At 44.6% G+C, this 15112-nt stretch overlaps 1 protein-coding gene across 2 annotated transcripts in view; it reads left to right on the top strand.

Moving 5' to 3' along the window:
• Positions 1-342: 342 nt before the first annotated feature.
• tiam1a (TIAM Rac1 associated GEF 1a) overlaps positions 343-15112 on the top strand; it is a 53498-nt gene continuing 38728 nt past the window's right edge. Inside the window, exons 1-2 of one of the 2 annotated variants that reach the window (XM_069667193.1) lie at positions 343-395; positions 559-720. The gene's annotated coding sequence lies outside the window, so the exon portion shown is untranslated. Of the gene's footprint in view, positions 396-519; positions 721-15112 lie in introns of those variants that run through there. The other variant, XM_069667203.1, reaches the window with a different exon arrangement.

The following is a 15112-nucleotide window of genomic DNA, read 5'->3' as shown; positions in this document are numbered from 1 at the left end:
TATCCGAAAGTTACACACCACACGAAGGCATTCCTACTTCCTTTCCAGTGTGTAGGTTTGTGTTGTATCTCTTATCTTGTTCGATAAGTGCTCCTAATCTAGTGTATCCATCTATATATTTTACATGCAAGCGAGTGTTTGGGTCCCAACTTGTATCCTTTTCTTTTTGTGCATGTCTGTGCTTTCCTCTGTGCCTGTGTGTCTTTGTTTTTGTGTGTAGAACTTCAGGCCAGAGAGCCAGCAATTAAAAAGAGGACTGGGACATCTAAAGGCTTAGAGGCACAGACCCAGCGCTCACGCTGGCAGTCAATTGGCAAGCCGGGGGAGGTGAAATTGGAGCGAGAGAAAGAGAGAGGGAGCAGAGATGAGAGAGAGAGAAGGAGGAGGAGGGCAGGGTGAGTACATGTGGGAGAGGAAGGGGAGAACCAGAGAGAAAAGAGGGCGGGCTCAGACTCAGGCAGCGCACACACACCCTCTCCTCTGCCTTCAGTCTGGTTTGGACGCGCAGGAGGAAGCATGTGTGAGTATGTGCTGTAATGCGTGTGTGTGTGTGTGTAGAGTGAGAGAGAGAGAGGAACGCTGCGCTGGAGTCCGGGAGACGTCTCACTGATGCGAGGATTCCCCTGTTTGCTCCCGGAGAGGACATGTGCTGACGGTGTTTTAACCACCGCAGGGAATTAACTGGAACTCACACTGGAAACGCTGGGAGCTTAAGTACAGGTAAGGAGATACAGAAGGTGTTTTGTGGATGTTTTGGGAGCTTTGAAAGGGACAGAGAGGAAGAGATAGAGTTGATTGGGTGGTTAAGATAACTGGATTTGTGCTGTGTGTGTGTTTGGGTGATCTTTTAACCATTTGGATGAATGGTAATTTCTGTGTGAGCGAGACAAAATGAGCTGATGAAGAGTACTGGCTTTTTTGTTGTACAGCCTGTCTATATATCTGTGTGTGTGTGTGTGTGTGTGTGTGTTTTGTTTATGTGTGTATATTAACCTACTGTATGTGTAAGATGGCATGCTTTCTTACAATGTGTGTGAGTGTAACTTCTCTCCTTAGCTACCACAGTATACGACTGCTTGGTGGTCGCTCCTTTCTCCTGACAGGGCTCTCCCACTCTCTGTCTCTTGCGCACACACATACACACATTTACTCATCTCTAGATATTTACATAAATACAAGAAAACGGCACGAAAAATACCCCTTGCTCAAATATCCGTCCTGCATGAGCCCATGTGTGTGTGTGTGTACTCGCGTGTGTGTGTGGATGAAAGGAGTTTATCAATCATTAATGCTCTCACTGGGACCTTGCCTAGTTTCCTATGCTCGAGGTAATTTAGTGATAACAAATACGTTAACAACCCTCAGGACTGGCAGCACCTGGCGTTTCCCGCCTTTGGACAAACTGCACATCTCAAAGTGCAAACACATCTATGCACACTGAAGCAGCGTGTGTATTTAATTGTGAACTTTTACATAACAAGTACAGTAGATTACTTGACATAAAGTGAGATATCAAAAACTTAAGAAGCACTTGTTGTAGTTATTGATCGTTAAAAGGCTGTTGAAGAGTCACAGCACTCTGGAGATGTGAAAAAGGAGCGGACCAGTCCGGAAAGTTCTGGTTTCTGGGACCATTTAAAAACTGATTTGGATCTGATAAAACCATCAGGCTGCTTTGTGTGCATGTGGAGGTTTGGTGTTGTTTGGAAATATTAAGAGAGAATAGGAGAGGACAGCTTAAGAGCAGAATAGGGAACGACTAGACAGACAAAGAGGGAGTCCTACTGTAAGAGCTGCTAAAGGGAACAGCAGTTCTGGCTCTGAAGACTTGGCAGAGAGCGACAGTAGCCGTCACAGGAGAGAGAGAGAGAGAGAGAGAGAGGGACATAAGGGGAAAGTCACAAGTTTAGAGACGCACAAATAAAAGAGGAGAATCCGCACATAAACTTTCACCTCCCGCTGAACGCTTCAGACGTATCGACCATCTGCCACTCAAACGCGTGTGTGGTGGTGTCAGCTGTGCAGAGGGTCGTCTTTAGGCATCCAGACAGTGGAGGACTTAAGAGGGGTCGAAGGGCAAAAGTCTGTGCTGCCCTTTCTCCTCCTGCACTTAAATGCTTCTCTCCCTTTTGTCCTGGATTTGATATCACCGTCTTTTAAGCAATGAGACATAACGGGACATATATCACTCGTCATAATATCACTGCTTAAACTGGCTGAATCAAGGTCTTTAATAGGCCAATAAAACATTATAAAAAGTCTAAATAGCTTTAATTTAGTACATAGATGTGTTTAAATACAGCTTACATCCAAAGCCCTTTATGATTATTAACCCATTAGGGGCTATGTGGGGTTCTGTTTCTTGGCCAAGGACACTTCCACTTACATGTATTAAAAAGGAGTCCGGGATCAAAACAGCCTGTGATTAGAGGACAACCCGCTCTATCTCCTGAGCCACAGCTGCTGTAACTTAGTGATTCAGTACCCTATTTCAACTTGAATTGAAAGCTGAATAGTGAATCTTTCTAAATATTTACACTCCCTGATAAGGTCTTCAGCTAAGACAATAAAAGCTCGACACATTTTTGACTGTAACTTGTGTAAGCACTCTGTGGTGACTCATAAAAGGTATTTAGCTTCATCACCAGAATATTAAAAGTTGCTCAAACCTTGTTTAGATTTTGAGACCACATTTTATAAACTCGTCTTTATCTCTCTCTTTCTCTCTCTCTTGTTATCTTTTCTTCGTGTTATCTTTCCCTCTACGACTCACTGCTCTGCTTGAGGAAGTTGAATATTGGCAGGGTGTTTTGAGGAAGTGATCCGTGAAGGGATTTATAGTGGCTGATAAAAACTAGCATGTGTGCGTGCGCGTGTCTCTGTGCACACACTTTTTTTTTTGTGTGTGTCAAAATTGACAAAGACTTTGCGAAAGCCTCGGGCTGTTAAAAGAGGGGAAAGCCATTAACTCTGTCCCTCACTGCTCAACCAGGTTTGTGTGTGTGTGTGTGTGTGAGTGTGTGTGTCCATTTAGTGTGTGTGTTTGTGCATCCACGCAGCCATGTGCTCCATCTGTGTACAGTAAGCTAATATAGTGTGTGAGCGTGAAGGGGGGGATGGTGCTCTGTTAAGTGAGCCTCTGTCAGTCAGTGTGTGTGTGGGTTTGTATTGTGTGTGTGTGTGTGTGTGTGTGTGTTGTGTGTACATACTGACCCAGATTGATACACTGCTCTCATGTGAAGGCAGCTCACCTACAGTGCAGATACAGGTAGGCGTATCCTCTCTTACACACTTCCAGCATCACTTTAAACACCCACACTCGCGCTCTCGTGTTGTCTCTTAGCGCTCACTCTTACTCCTCTGACTGACATGTAAACACTACACTGCACTTTAACCTTTACATTAAACAAGAGCACACACACACACACACAGACAGTAGATCCTGCAGCTTCATATAATCTATACTACAGATATTTATCCTTTGATCTGCTCATGTGAAGCGCTGCATGCATCAAATTATACATTATATTAATGGAAATAATGATAGTGATCAGCTTTAGCAACAACAACGCAACTCAAGCTCACCATCCTCGACTCTTCTGACCTTGTGGCAGAGCAGACGGACGCCTTCCCTTCGTGATTACAGTACACAAGATGCAGTTTGATGAGCATGTGGCGGGAATGATAAAGGGATGATGCAATTAACACGAAAGGGATCATCTCTCTCTCTCTCTCTCTCTCTCGCCTTTCTATCTTTGTCCCCCTGCCTTAGAAAAGAAAAATCCCTCTTCCTCAGTGGTCCGTTTATTTCTGCTGTTAAGCAAATACGGGGCTTACGCCGCCCCCAGTGCAATCAAGCTGTTTAAATGTTTGTGTTTGACCGTGCGCCCGTGGGTTCTCCGTGTGTCTGTCTTCTCTCCCAGTCCTCCGCTGCTTGTCACTTGCAGCCCCAGTAGCTGACGGATATTGTTGAAGGCTGTTTTGGGAAAAACCGAGACAGAAGTGACAGCTGAGGGTGGAGGGACACTGAGATGATTCTTCTCTGGTTACGCAGAGTGTGGCTAATTAAGGTGCTGGCTCTGTCATGGTTGTATTTAATCGTAAGGGGGGGGAATCCTTTTGCAGTGTGGATGATGGAGCAAGGTGGTAGTAACCAAGGCTGGTGGTCTGGACGCGCTATAAGGAGTTTTGTGATGATTTATGTCACCTTGTCATCAGCCTTGCTACAGGTGATGATGATATGTTGCAAGCAGGCGCTCATACATTTTACATCCTGCATGCCTGTGAGCCTGTTTTTGTTTATGGCCTTTAAAAATACGACCAATTGTGCAAGAGAACAGAGGCTGAATGAGTCAGCTGTGAACGTCCTGTCACTCTGACGTGTTTGTTTTACACTGTGTGCGAACGTTTGTAATTTGGCCCGCCCAGTTGAGCAGGACTACACGAGGTGTTGTGTGTATGGAGTACGTAACATCAGGTGAAGAACATTTCCCTTTGTGCCAGACCCCTCAACATCAACCCCCCGAAGAGAAGAAGAAGATGCAGAGGGAGTGGGAGAAGCAGCAGAAGGGGATGCCTCTAATTTGTTCAGGGGTCCAGACGGGGGGAGGGGTGTCTCTGAGCTGACATGAGCAGGCATGTGCCCTCATTCATTTCCTATCTTTTGTCTCTTCTGTGTCGGCTGATGAAGAGGGAGTTTCCTCCTTCCTTCCTTCCTTCCTTCCTTCACTCCCTCCCCTATTTTCTCTCATTCCTTCCCGTCTCCATCATCCCTCCTTCCTTCCTCTCTCGGTGTGACAGCATTGCCATCCCTGTCATGTCTGCCCATTATCTCTGATCAGTGTTGCGTCCCAGCCCACACATCGTCTCTGGCTGCCAACCGATGATGTGTAACTGCATGTGTGTGTGTGTGTGGGAGCATGCATCTACATCTTATTTAATACACAGAAGGTTAGATCTTCATGTTTTTCAGGTTCAGAGTGGAAAAAAAGAAGGAGAGAGATGAATAAGCACTATTTAGTTTACTGAGCGATGAACACACAAAGGATGCGTGCCGTGCAAACAAGCGAAAATGTGTCATCCCAAAGAAGTGCAGTTTTGTTGGAGCATGAGTAAATGTGGAAGTGTGGTTTAGTGGGAAGATGAAGCAGGGGGATGTTACCTGAACAGGAAGCTGTTGTAAAAGACTTCAGAGGGAGAGAGAGTGGAAATACATTTGTGTGTGAAGTGCTGAGTAGGGATTTAAGAGAGGAATTACAGAGGGAGTGCAAAGAGTGTCTTCAAAGATTGGCTTTGTTTGTCCTGGGATCTTCTCTCTCTTCTCATCTCTGCCTGGAAATCTTTTTTGCGTTATTCTGCTCGAGTTTACATCCACATGACTGTGTGATAAAAGCAGATGAAACAGGCTTCTTGTCTCTCCTCTATCCTCCCCTCCTCTGCCTCCCTCCAACCCCCACATTACATTACTTACATAAAGAGAAAGCTGACCAGCGACTCAGTGCTCATCACACAGTCACACTTCACGTTCCTGCTCGTTGACCTGGACGTGATGCGGTGGGATCGTACAAGGCAGTTTGAAAAGCCTGCGTGTGCATTTGTAAGTGCGTGCACGTGCAAATATGTATGTGAATGTGCACTAATGTGTGTGTGAGTGTAGGGGGGGATTTCTATTAGTCTTTGGATTGAGTTTCTTTGGGGATAAAGAGCGCTGTATTAGGTTACTATTAGCCTGTGTGTTTCTCTTGTTGCCCTTCAGTGCGTTAGCTTTTACACACGTGAATGTGTGTGCGTATGTGTGGTCAGATTGCCTTTGTCCTCTCCCCTCAGGCTTGCACTCAGATGTCAGTGCGTCGTGTGGAGCTTATACAGGTCACTAATGCGCTGAGAGGGGAAGGTTGTACTCACCGGAGCCACTCAGAGCCCAAACAATAACCCCCAGCTCGAGTCCGCACAAGAGCTCAACTCTGAGGAAATGGACCCATTGACCTAAATCCAACCCCGTCTACTAAGAGACGCCACATCACTGACATGTTGTTACCATGCTTGTCTCAGTAGTAGAGTTGTTTTTGGCACAGGGCGTCTTTTAAATATCTGCTCAGGGGACTACTTTTTGTGGTGTTCGTCGATTTAAAACCTGTTTACCAACATGTACAACCTTTAAAATGTATAGACTTAATATTGGGATACATTTTTAAGATGCATGAGGGAAAATTTCTTCCTCTTGTTTTACAAAAAATGTTATACCAAGTAACTTCATATGATATTCCCATAACTTGCCTCCATACTCTTAAGCTTTACCAAAATGTGCATGTGTCACTTTAATATTGCTTTACTGTGCTTTGTGTAAGAACTTAAATTTATAATCTCGAAGATCTCAGTTTCGTTCTCTTTGGCGGCACCTTAGGCGATAAACGGTAATTGCGGGAGCACAGTTCCCAGATATCCAAACAGTGTTGCATGTACGACGTCCATGGTTGGCTCCCTTTGTAACAGTTGTAACTCTTGATTTTCCTCGCTGACGGTCGCTTTCCTTTTTAGACTGTTTGCCTTCATCTGATCGTCCAATTTGTTTCTTTTTCTTTGGAGTTTCACTTATTTTTGAAGTTGTATCTTTAGTCATCGATCTTTTCTTTGTTTGTTCAGCCATAGTAGATTACTGTTTACCTTCAACACTTGCAGAGACTGGAAAAGCCGCCGCTTAGCTCCGCCTACCCTCTCTGGCAGACCAACCACTGCTGGGTGAAAACACATCACTAACTGGGCGCCGCTTGTGATTTTTTCTCTGCAACAGTCGCCACAGACACCCAGTCTGTAATACTGCAAATACAAAGGCTTTCATCAGCGGGCTATTGGCTCAATCAGCATTGTGTTACCTCATACAGTGACTTGACAGACATTTATTTAAATGAAAATCATCGAGATTATTACTTTAAAAGTCATTACAATGTGTCTATTGAATATATTACACACAAAGGGTCATGGTGAAAAGGACACAACCTAGATAAAGTATATCTGTGAACTAGAAGTAAGACTTTGGACAAGAGACGACTTTATGATTGATTATTCATAAAAAAGACACATGGATTCATTGTTTGAAACCCCTTCTCCTCTTACACCAACTGTCCCAACCGCATGTGACACAAGCGTCAGCGACGAAATCAGCTTGATGTCATTGTTTCCTTTTGGAGTGTCTAAACTGGCCGTGAGAGATGCAGTGCTAAGCAACGCCACACCAAGTGCCAGTTTGACCCCAGTGCCCTGTTTCTGTTTTCATTCCTGTCGCTCGCAGAGATGAGGAGAAGAAACAGTAACCTCATGAAGTGCCGATGAGGAGTTACCTGTATGATACCTCCTCATTTCACTACAAACATCTTAATAAAGTGGCAGCTGGCTGGAGGGATATTGTGAAGGCGCTGGGAGTGTCCAGTAAGAAAATGTTTCTTGATTTCCCTTTTCTTTTCGAGCTTGTTAGCTTGTTTTGTGGAGATAGTGAGGCATCAATAATATCCAAATGTGTTTTAAAGGTCAGTCTCTCAGCGTTGGAAATGACTGAAGCAGTTTGTTGTCGTTGAAATTTGCAGAACAATGTTGCAACATTGTGGGTGTGGGTCCACTCTCAGAATCTGTCACACCTTACTGTGGCAATGATGTGTGTGTGTGTGTGTGTGTGTGTGTGTGTGTGTGTGTGTGGTTTTGGGTGTAATGCACAAATGGAGAAGTGGTTAGCAAAAGGGAGGGTTGTTTTTTTGTTAGACTTCTTAGAAATATGTACTAATAATAAGAATTGTTGTGATGTAAATTTGCTGATATGCCATTTGACCTTGACAGTGTTCCGGGCCAGTAGACACCTTTTTAAGCACACTACATTAATCTAACCTTATCTTAACCCCCAGCGGTGTTCCAAAGACCTATCCTGTAGACACACAGCTTAGTGAGCTGCTGTTTGTCTGCCACATTCTTCCTCAGCATTTCGTACCCTCGTCCCTCACTGCAGCACATTGTCTCCGGTCTCTTCTTCAAGGGGGCGCTTTGTTTGCGAGCACTGCTGTTGACTCAGGTGCAGGGATGCATAAGACAACTTCCCCCTTCCACCTCTTTCCGCCCTGCTCCCCTTACTTACCTTTTTGTTTTCAAACTACCTGCTTGCTCTCCTCTGTCAGGTTCATACTGTCATGGTGTCTCCTCTGCTCCTCTTTCATTTCATCTCTTCTGTATTCTCCTGTTGTACCCTTGTTCTACTTTTTCTTCTTCCCCCCCTAACCTGTCCCTGAGCAGTCATACCAAAAGCCTCTCTCTTCCTCTCTGGGAATGATTAGGGTACTACTGCAGAGGTTGTGCAGAGCCTCAGCAGAAATCTATAAAGTAATAACTGTTGTTGCTTTCAATATTTGATTAAAACCAGCGTAAACTAATAACTGCTTATTGCATTGTTGCACGATTTAAACCTTTATCAGGCTGATATTCGTGTTAATATCTGCACACATGTTTTTGTTTCATGACCAACAACAGGAACGGTCTTTCTCACAGACAATCTGATGACACATAAACACACTAATAAGCTCTTCAATAACGCTCTTCAGAGAGTCTAGCTGCACTCATACTGTTACTGACAACAAATCATGCCTGTTCACATCTGCCCTACTTCGAACTGACACAACATCTATCTCTATCAGCCCCTCAGGACCTATCAGCACCACTCCACCCCTTTACCCCTCATGTCTCCTTCCACCTCAGCACACATCATTCATCTTTCTACCTGTGGCCCAACAGCTCCCCACCGCTCTAACAGCCTCTCATCCCCCTTTCAACGCCATTATCTGTTTTTTTTTTCAGACCCTCTTGCCCCTCTCATCCCATCCCCCTGTCTCAACCTCCCACCTCAATCAGTCTACCTTTGCCTAAAACCCTCTTATCCCCCTCTCTCTCTCTCTCTCTCTCTCTCGCTCACTCATCCGCCCTGTTATTTCGCTGCGCCTTCAGCCTGCACAGAGCGGAATAGCAGGTATTACCCACCAATTTGGCACCATTCACACCTGTCTGTGTTTGCCTGCAGGTGTCGATACGACTAGTCAGTGTCTGGCAACACGAGGTGCCAACATGACGCATGTTTGCCATTTTTTGCCAATGTATTCGGGGAATCTTGTCACAGATTGGGATTGCGGAAACCAAATAGCTTTTTAACAATACAAATCTCAAACTAAAACAATTACAAACATTTCACTCTCATTGCCTTAATTATTAGACTTTTAATGTGGACAAAATAAACACAATAGCTCAGTTACGGTTAAAAGAAAAGGAAACAATTGGAAGGAATCCTCTTTTCAAGATGGTACAACAAGCTGTAGCACTACTTAATTATTTCAGGCTTAACAGCTCTTCACGGATGTGTCTCCAATCCTACTTCATTACTTCATTGCCACGTCAACCAAGTTGAGAGGAATTTGTCTTCAGTGCAACTCAAATACAGAAACTTGCACAAAACAATCCTAGTTAAATAAACATTTCTGGAAAACTTTTGCCGTTTTTTGCTTCAATTATTGTTCAGGTTTGTAGTTTTTGACTAATTAAACACCAAGGCAAGCTCTATAATATATTCATACTGTTTAAATAAAGAATTGATCTACATGGACAAGGGGAAACCACTCTTATATTATGTATAAAGACACTGACTTTCTGCAGTCTGCTGTCTAATAAAACCCCAGATGTGCACATCGAAAAATGCACCTGCTAGTATGCTTAAGCTTCTTTTTCCATCTGCATGTCTCTTGCATGCATATCACTGTCCACGTGTTATTCCTAGAAATACTAATACCCTGCCACGTCTGCAGATTACTCTTCTTTTTGAAAAAAAAGCCTTTTTCTATCTTATTTCTGCACTCCCGGCCACTCCTCCCCCCCAGGCTGCGCCTTGGCCCGCAGGGTTTCTCCAGTTACCAGCTGAATCTGGAGCACAGTCAACGTCTCGTCCCGCTCCTCCTGGATAATTAAACAACACTTCTTTGGCTGCTACTCACATATTTGGAGCAGCAAATCACCACATGAATATTCAGCTGATTGGTTGCTATCACTGGGAGGCGATTGTCTGCGCAATCACTACATCATCAGGACGAATGAGTGAGCGGTGATTGAGGATGTTTTATTAACATATAACAAAAAGCAAATGAGAGTTTCAGAGTTGTCGTGCAACCTGCTGCCCCGTATGGCTGCACTCAAAAAAACAAGAGGATTTCAAGTGACACAGTAACCTGCAACAGAAGCCTGAGGTGGATTTAATTTAGGCTTACACGCCTTGATCTCCTCCTTCATCTCAGAACAAGCTGGAGAATGGAGCACTCTGATCATTTAGTGTAAAAGCCTCACATTAAAATATACATCTTGGAAGATCATAATGGGAGGTTTAAATCTATGGGGTTTCCTGTCTTTGAATTCAAACAGGGACTCGCTCATCGCTGAGTCTGCACTCAGCAGCGGCTACAGAGTCGAGCGTCAGAAGCTGCGCCGGCTCTCCCGAGCCTCTCACTCAATGGAAGGTTTGTGGTAGGAGGATTTTCTTTAAAATATGGTAATCCCTGACTGCACGGAGCGGCAGAGACAGTCAGCTGAAATCTGAGTTAAGGAGCGTACAGCGTAAGCTCCCAGAGAGACCGAGGAGCGTATTTAATGAAGTTAGTGACACTTGAGGAGTAAAGTGGAGTGAATTGGCCGACACTGAATTTCATTGCGCTTTATTTTTTGCACTTAATCCTCAGATGGCACACAGACTCTGACCTACAATCTAAAATCCATAATATGCGTCTTTTTGCAGATGATACTCTGTACTACATAGCTATCTGTTTCCTCCTGTTCCTAAACTCTTTATGTTTAATTGAGCTTGCTTTGTCACTCAATGGCACAAGAATTGGCAGTTAATTTGCTCTCAGCGCTATCCTAAGTCTTCACTCTTTCTTCTCCACTCCTCCGTTAGAAGATGACAAATAAAGTGGACTAATGAATAACAATCATCTCATTTCCTCCCACTCCACTTTGTTCTGTCATTTTTTTATGCTGTGCCCTCCTCAGCGGCCTCCGAAATGAAAGCGCTCTTCAGGAAGGAATTATGATTTGTCTCTCACCAGTTAAAAGAAATTAATGTTTGATTTAAGCAGCAGCCGAGACTCGCGCTCGCAGGCAGCCTGTTTGTGTGTGTGCATGTGTGTGTTTAAGCCGTGAGAAGGAGGGGTAGGCGGCGCGTGTCTTGTCAGATCCCGAAAGGATGAATAAGAAGCTAATCTCCCTCTCCCAGGGAATTCTTCCAGTGATGTTTCAGACAGTCCCGTCTCTGAGGGACTGTGGGAGTGCAGTGGAGTGTGCGCTCCCATCTCCACAATGGGATGTTTTCAGAGCATATCTGACTGTTATCTCCACACTGGATTGATATAGTTCCTCCTCAAATGTGAACAATGCACACACACCTAGGTGCATGCAGTTAGGAATACGTCCCCGATCCTTATTTGTTTGGACCACTGAGCCTCCCTGCACCTAGCTCTGATTCACATGTTATTCACGGTGTGTTTGTTATCTTTCAAGGCAGGTTTGCTCAGCGTCAACAACAACAGGGAAGCCCCTGCGTTCAGTCATGCATGCATGCATGCTTGCAGGTGTGTTTGCATGCATTTCTGTAGGTTTGTATGCAAATGGGGGCCATGGCAACGCTGATAAATGCGTCTACCAGAATCCCATGGTAGTCTATTTTGACTGACTTGGAATGCCACATCCTGAAATTCCTTTGTTTACCCCCCAGAGTGTTAACCTCAGCGACTTCATTCTGAAGCTAACGGGGGGTACGGTAACCATTTGAGGAATGCCAAAGGTGCAGGGAAAAGGCCCGAGGGAAGGGTGAGTCCAGGGAGTGCGTCATATGGTTTAAGGCTTGGTGGGGGGTCGGTCGTGGTTCGACGGGGGCAGAGAGAGGTCGGAGAGATCAGTCAGGCTTCTCTGGTTACAGCAGCGTCTAGACTGGTCACTACAGTTGCTTCTTTTCATGCCTCTTTAAGGCTTGGGATCATTTTCCCATAAGTTTTGCAACAGGTAATTTATTGTTGATGAAGACAATTGTTTAAAAAATAGACCACAAGTTTTACATTAGCACCACTCTGATGGCCTGTTGTCTTTTAGGTTGAAATGCGTGCAATGAAAGTGCTTTAAAAATGTCATCATTTGTTGGTGTCTGATTCCAGCAGCCATCCCCAGCATGCGGTCTAGACTCTGACAGGCTTAGAAAAGCGACGAGACAGGTATTGTTTGACTTCATTCACAGCACTGTGCCGTACAGTAGTGTGCATCAGCATCCACGTCACGGCCGCTTTGAGTCTGGAGCGCTGAGCTGCGTGTGTGTCACGTAGGGCGGAGCTGCGAGACAGGTGCAGAGATGAAAAGATTGGCGGTGGGGGGAAGTAGGGTGTGCCCGCTCCGTGGCTGTTCTGACAGGCCTTTGGTATTTTTCCAAAGAGTGTGATAGCATGTGTGTGAGCGGGAAAACCTGCTCGGTGTTCTCTTGGGATCGTGCAGGTGTGTGCGACTGAAAGTATGTCTGCCTTTGTACTATTGTAGTGAAGTGTGTGCCACAGGAAACTAACTACTTTGGCATGTTGGGTGATTGACATGAGAGCCCATAGGTGCTGAGCGTCTTTCTAATGCAACAGTGCTTATGTGGCAGTATGAGTTTGACAGCCCCAGTGCAGAGCTGTTTAGTGTAGTAAAGTGGCACTTCCAGTCCCAGTGCGCTACTCAGCCCTGTCTGTCTGCGATTTTGAGTCCATTATACTATGAGATCTGTTATTTAGACATAATGGCTAGAGATGTTACGATGCTGTCTAAAATGCGGTTTCAGGTAGGGATGCATGATATAATCGGCACGTTATCGGTATCTGCAGATTATGACTTGAAAATGACATATCGGCATCGGCAAATATGTAATTTTTCTGCCCATATTTTCCGCTGATAAAACAACTCTTTAATTCTGCCTAAATGCTCAATGACGTAATGCTACGACATTAACCCGGCGAGTGTGCACGCACACTGCCCTCACAAAGTTATCAACAACATATAAATAAAGACTAAAAAGTCACAGAAACTCGAGCCAACTAGCTAACAGTTAGCTCACATTATCATCATCTTACCGGACTTAACAACATCAAACAGGCTGAAAATACTCTCGCGGCCAAAGCCGACGCTGACAGAGTGTAACATAAACATCAGTGCAAAACTAACTTACATATTCATGGACGCACACACGATAAAAAGAGGCCGTCAGCGATCACTGATGTCTCTGTAGTAGGCGCAGTAAACAAGTCCGGGCATGTCTCCCTCACTGCCATGTTTTGGGGGGGTGATGCATTCAGGTGCGCTCAGAAACGTGAGTAATCAGACGTGACCTTTTGTAAAACACCTCTTCCGTCAAACGTAAAGAAGGGTGCAAGATGTTTTTGACCACTACAATAAGAGTAGGTATGATATCAATTCCACTACAGGGGAGACTTGATGTTCTCTGCAATTAGGTGAAAAAAAAACATGTGCCTAATATATAAAAAGGGTTGGAAAATAAATCGGATATTGGCATAAAATCCAGTATTGTGCTTCCCTACTTTCAGGTATCGGCCATTCAATGCACTGATCCGATACCTTAACCAAGTATATTCCCCCAAAATCTACTCGCTTCAGGTTAATTATTATGTAACATTAAAAAACATCTGCGTGGTGTGGTTCTAGCAGAGCATGCAATGTTTGTTAAAGCTAGCAACATGTTAGCAATCAGTGTGTTTCCACTGATAGCATGCATATAATATTGGAGGGGTGCTTCGTATCGGTCCATACTCAAGTGTAGGTAGGTTATATGGTTTCAGAACATCTCAAATGTTGATGTTGATAAATTCGGTAATAAAATAACTTGAAAAAAGCTAAAGGATTTGATTTTTTGTTAAGATATTAAACCAGTATGGGATTTTGTTTTCATCAACATTTTCATCGTCCCCTCTCTGTGTCTGTGTGTTCGCCTGTGAGTGGGTCTGTCTGCATGGTAATGATGCTCTGGCTGCTGTTGCGCCGGCCATTGTGTTAATACACTCCCTCAATGTGTTAATATACTGCGAGAACGGGAGACCGAGGGAAAGAGAGCGAATAATTATGTTTCCCCTTTTGTCTCGGCTCCCTCAATTAAGCCCAAAGAGAGGCAGCCAGAGCACATGTCTACTTATCCACTTAAAGCTCTGCAACAATAGGACCCCCCAATGTCTCTCTATCTATCCCTCCCTCTCTCTCTCTTACTCTTCATTTCCTGCTCCTCTTGTTTCCTCATGTTTCTATATAAAACTTCTATTCATAGCACCATACCCCAATATTTTTTTTTCCTCTCCTCTCCCTTCTGTGTCTATACCAACCTCAGCGCCCTCTCCTCCCTCCCCTCCTCCCTCTGTATGCGTTCTCGCCTCCAGCCTTGCCTCACCTCTCGGCTCTACGGGGGTTTAGCAGAGAGTTCCCCCCCCCACCCTCCTCTCCTCGTTACCCTCCTCCCTCCTCCGCGCTTTGCTGCAGGGCACGGGGAGAGGAAAAACTGGGAGACTAAACATTTTCGACTGTACACTGCCAGAGGAAAAGGCAGCGGTTTGATGTCCCTTGTGTTGTGTCGGGCAGGATTGTTTTATTTGTTTAGTCTGTGTGTGTGTTTTTTTTCACCTCCCGTCAATGAACACAGACTGATAGACGTATAGATGAACCAATTCACCCACTATGTATTCATTATATATCATTTTAGGTATTAATGTTTGTCCCTTTGTCCACAAATTCAACTGATGCCAGATTTAAAAGAAAAGCAGGACTAGCTCCAAGATAGATATCCAGCATCTGTGAAGCATTGTGGGTAATTTTATCATTATTAATATTGTGCGTTATGTGTGTGTTTCTGTTTGTTTTGGACGGGTGGGTGGCCAGCATGTGGGTCGGAATAAGCCTGGGAAGGAGGAAGGATGAGAAATACACGGGGGGCCGGAAAATAATGAGAAGAGGAGAAGTATCAGGGTCAAGTTTAGCTTATGTAACTGCTTCCCACAGCTGGAGCTGCAGAAGCTACACCATGTTT

Source organism: Semicossyphus pulcher, unplaced genomic scaffold (genome assembly GCF_022749685.1).
Source record: "Semicossyphus pulcher isolate SPU_LCO1_2020_fin unplaced genomic scaffold, fSemPul1.0.p SCAF_10, whole genome shotgun sequence".
In the NCBI taxonomy this organism is placed as follows: Eukaryota; Metazoa; Chordata; class Actinopteri; order Labriformes; family Labridae; genus Semicossyphus; species Semicossyphus pulcher.
The sequence above is the reverse complement of the archived record's forward strand: the minus strand, read 5'-3'. Positions and strand labels throughout refer to the sequence as shown.